Source organism: Orycteropus afer, unplaced genomic scaffold, assembly GCF_000298275.1.
Source record: "Orycteropus afer afer isolate SDZICR_OR568_19922 unplaced genomic scaffold, OryAfe1.0 scaffold00060, whole genome shotgun sequence".
Taxonomy (NCBI): Eukaryota; Metazoa; Chordata; class Mammalia; order Tubulidentata; family Orycteropodidae; genus Orycteropus; species Orycteropus afer.
In genome coordinates this window covers 8,202,195-8,207,587 of record NW_006921647.1, presented here as the reverse complement: position 1 = coordinate 8,207,587, position 5,393 = coordinate 8,202,195, and positions in this window count along the sequence as shown.

Below are 5,393 nucleotides of genomic sequence, written 5' to 3'. Positions count from 1 at the left end.
GGTTAGAGGAGGTCAGAACATGTGGCCTTCTTGTCGTTTTTGTACATATAATTATTAAAATACAAGAACATCAACTAATTTAGAACTAAAGTCACCATTTTCATAAATGGTTTAAAGCCTCCTTGTTATTGCGAGTTGTCATACAGCTGATTCTGAGCCATGGCAACGCCACGTGTGCTGAGCAGAACTGCTCCGTAGGGTTTTCAAGGCAATATTCTTTATCTTTTTCAGCAAGGATCTTTTTCTTTTCCTTAGAATTCTCATTATCTAACATCTTAAAATCAAGGTTCAACGTATTCCTTGGAAGCAGGTTGCCAGGTCCGTCTTTTGAGGTACCTCTAGGTAAGTTCAAACCACAAACTTTTTCACTAGCATCCAAATTGTATTGTTCAAAGTTAAAGGACTTGGACTTTTTCTGAGTTTTTCTTTTTTACATATTTCATTATACCTGTTTTAACACTCTTCTTCATAAAAATTATTACATTTCTTTATTGATACAATGAAAGACAGGATTAATGAGAATGAAGACAAATACCAGAATACTTCTTTAGAAAGGGATCAATGAGAAGAAAAGATCTAAACAAAATGAAGAACTCCTAAGGTTCATGTGGGATACCATCAAAAGGAATAACCTACATGTCACTGGAATTCCAGAACAGGAAGAGAAAAAGAAAACCACTGAGAAAATTGTCCAAGATTTGTTGGAGGAGAATTTCCTTGATATGATAAAAGATGAGATTATATCCATTCAGGAACTCCAATGAACACCAAACAGGACAGACCTCAAAAGAAAATCACCAAGACATATTATCATCAAACTCATCAAAACCAAAGAGAAAGAAAGAATCCTAAAAGCAGCACAGGAAAAATAAAAAGTTACTTACCAAGGGCAACCAATAATAATAAGCTCTGATTTCTCAGCAGAAACCATGAAAACAAGAATGCAATGGGATGGTATATATAAAAACCAGAAAGAAAAAAAATTTTCAACCAAGAATTGTATAATTGGCAAAATTGTCCCTCAAATATGATGGTGAAATTAAGAGATTTTCAGATAAGAAGAAACTAAGGGAATTTATTAAAACCCGACCATCCTTACAAGAGATACTAAAGGGAATCCTTTGAACAGAGAACCAACAATAGCACACATCAATTGACCATAATACATAAGATGACAACCCAGAAACTAAAGCTGTGGACATATCTAAAGTAATACACACTTAAAAGATTGTAAACAGGGAACTAGAGACATCACTTGGCAAATGAGGACAACTGCAAAGCAAAAAGAAGGAAAATACTGTGTAGTTATAAAACTTCTAAATGGTGAGGAAGTTAAGAGAGTTGCAAGACAGAATGGACTGACTGTTTTAAACTCGGGGAGAAAACTATAAATCACAGGGAAACCTCAAAGAAAAATGATAAACCTTCACATCACGATAAAAAACAGCACAAGCACAAATATTCAGCAAATACTAAAACAACAGCAACAAAGGAAATGATAACACGATTCATAAATATAATGAGCTCAGCACTAACATGGAACAAAGAAACCAGGGACACAATGAAAAAACATAACAAAATGACAGCAACCAATCCATACGTGTCAATAATTACACTGAACATGAATGGATTAAATGCACCACTCAAGAGATGGAGAGTTGCAGATTGAATAAGAAAACAAAACCCATCAATATGCTGTCTACAGGAGACAAACACAAAAAGACACTAAAAATCAAAGATTGGAAAAAGATACACCAAATAAATGGCAACCATAAAAGAGCAGGGGTGACAACATTAATTTCTGATCAAATTGACTGTAAGACAAAAACCACTATACGAGACAAGGAAGGACATTATATAATGATAAAAGGATCAATTGAACAACAAGATATAACCATAATAAATATCTATGGACCCAATGAAAGAGCGCCAAAATACATAAATCAGACTTTAAAAGACTCAAAAAGGCAAATATGACCCAACAGTCATAGAAAGAGACTTTAATATACCACTTTCAATGAAAGATAGAACAACTGGAAAGAAATTCAACAAAGACACACAAAAGCTAAAGAATACAATCCACCAACTTGACCTTATAGACATGTACAGAGCACTTAACCCAACAACAGCACAATATACATTCTTCTTCAGTGCACATGGCACATTTTCCTGACAGATCATATGTCAGGCCATAAAGCAAGCCCTCATAAATTTAAAAACATTGAAATACTGCAAAGCATCTTCTCAGATCATAAAGCTATCAAATTAGAAATCAACAATAGGAAGATCAACAGAAAAAGAGTAAACACATGGAAATTGAACAACACCCTACTTAACAAAGACTGGGAAAGAGAAGAAATAAAAACTGAAATTCAAAAATACCTTGAATCGAACCACTGAGACTATGGCCCCTAGCTGCCCTTCAGATCTGGAATTGAACCCACACCTGTGGTTTCCAGCCAAAAAAAAGACAGGCATATGAGTTGAACATTTACCTCAAGTAGATACATTCCTTGTAGAGAACAATCATGGGAGAAAAAAGGGCTGTTTATGCACAGGGAGACAGCCCAGGGGGAAGGAGTGCATGGAGGGATGGACACAAGGTAGAGGTAACTATCAGGAGAAAGTGGGAAGGGGGCTGTTGTATTGTGGGAAATTGCAGTCAATGTCATGAGACAAAGTGTATGTGAACTGCTGTATGGAAAGTGTATTTGCTCTGTAAATTTTCACTCAAATCACAATAAAAAAAATTACTGAATTAGGTTATAAACTTATTTTTCAATTATTAACAGGAAATGCTAAATGTAGATGTGGAAGACTGTGAGATGCAGTATAACATTACTTTAATGTTATTAAATAAAATCCTGTTTATCTTTTCTTCAAAAAAGAAAAAGAATTCCCAGGTATGTATTAGAGCTGACATGGGACAAGGTGGTTGTAGTCACTTCTTGGTCACAGCCAGCTACCCAGAGAGAGTGACTACTAGTTGAACCTGTGGGCTAGGGACCATAGTCGCAGGGGACATCAAACTCAATTGGCATAACATACTACACAAAACATTGTTCCACCTCCTACTTTGGCAAGTAGCAAGTGGGGTCTTAAAAGCTTACAAGCAGCCATCTAGATGCAACGATGGGCTCTCCTCATCCACAGCAAAGAAACATGAAGAAAACCAAAGATTCATGGAAAGAATTAGTCCTCACAACTGGTAGGTACATCAGGCAATCCTCAGCCTATACGACTATGAGACCAGAACTAGATGGTGCCCGGTTACCACTGCCAACCACTAGGAGGGGGATCTATAGAGGAGATTCTGGATGGAGAGGGAGAACAATGTGGAACAAAACTCAAAATCATTTGGAAAAAAAAAGGGGGAGGGCATCAGGTCTGCTGGTTGGATAGAGCCTAGTGGAACCACTGAGACTATGGTCCCTAGCTGCCCTTCAGGTCTGGAATTGAACCCATGCCTGTGGCTTCCAGCCAAACAAAAGACAAGCACATGAGTTGAACATTTACCTGAGGTAGATACACTCCTTGGAGAGAACAATCATGGGAGAAAGAAGGTCTGTTTATGCACAGCTCAGGGGGCTGGGGTGCATGGAGGGATGGACAAAGGGAAGAGATGACTATCAGGAGGAAGTGGTAGGTGAGCTATTGCAATGGGGTTAATTGTATTCAATGTCTGAGACAAAATGTATGTGAACTGCTTGTATGGAAACTGAATTTGCACCGTAAACTTTCACCTAAATCACCATTAGAAAAAAAATGATTATAATTATTTCATGTAAAAATGATTACAATTGTTTATTTGTAACAATGCTTTCTAATATAGTTTGTGGACTGAAAAGTTGCCTCCTTCAAAAAAAAATTTTTCTTTTAAATTACCGGTTTACAAGCATATGTCCTCACCCATTTGTATTATTATCACACTGTGAATTCTTCAGGAAAATCTCGGCCCTGCTTTTGAATTCTCTAGTTTAATCCAGTTTTTCAGAAAAAAAAAGTGGCATTTTCTTTTTTTTTTTTAATGCATTTTATTAAAATATAATTTATGTAGTGAAATACACAAATCTAAAGTGACATGGGTCAATGCATTTTTTTGTTTGTTTGTTTCCTCCCCTCCCCTCTAACCCCTAGCAACCAACAAAAAAAGTTTGCCTCCATATATAAACCTTTCCTTGACCCTCCACAACAATGAACTAATACTATATTTGTCCTTCGGTGATTGACTTATTTCACTCAGCATAATGTCCTCCGACTTCATCCATATTATGCAGTGTTTTGCAGACTCTACATTATTCTTTAGTGCCGCACAGCATTCGAGTATGTGTATGTACGAAAGTTTGGTCATCCACTCCTCCACTGATGGGCACATGGGTTGTTTCCATCTTTTTGCTATTGTAAACAGTGCTGTGATGAACATGAGCATGCATTATCTGTTCCTATCCTGGCTCTCACCTCTCTAGAATATATACCTAGTAATGGGATTGCTGAGTCAAATGGTATCTCCAATTCCAACTTTCTAAGGAATCCACATATTGCTTTCCACAGTGGTTGTGTCATTTCACAGTCACACAAGCAGTGTATGAGACTCCTAATCTCTCCACATCCCTACCAGCATTTGTTATTTTCTGTCTCTTTGAACCTTGCCATCAGTCCTGGGTGAGACAGTATATCTCGTTGCTTTGACTTACATCTCTCTGATGACCAATAATTGTGAGCATCTTTTCATGTATTAGCTGACCACCTGAATATCCTCCTTGGTGAAGTGTTTATTCATGTCATCTGCCCATTTTTCAATTGGAATGTTAATTCCTTTGGTGTTGAGGCATTGGAGTTTTCCATCAATCTTAGAGATAAGTCCCTTTTCAGATATGTAATTATCAGCAAATATGAATTTCTAGCTGTCATTTTTGTCATGTGCTTTATCATTGTGTCAATTTCTTTGTTCCATATAATTTTCTATGCTGAGCTCATTTTGTTTATGAATCATGTTATCACTTCCTTCATTGCTGTTTTAGTATTTGCTGAATATTTATGCTGGTCCTCTTTTTTATTTTGATGTGAAGGTTTATCATTTTTCTTTGAAGTTACCCTGTGATTTATAGTTTTCTTCCCAAGTGTAGAACAGTCCATTCTATCTGGTAGCTGTCTTGACCTCCCTAACATCTAGAAGTTCTGTAATGACACAGATTTTTTTCCCTCTTTTTGGTTTGTAGTTGTCCTCATTTGTTGGTTGGTATCTCTGGTTCCATTTACAATCTTGTAGGCTTATTTACTTTGGATACTTCCATAGCTGGGTTGGTTTCTGGGTTATGTCATCATGTGTGTTAATGGTCAGTTGTTGTTGGCTGTTGTTGCTTCTCTGTCCAAAGGGCTCCCTTTAGCATCTC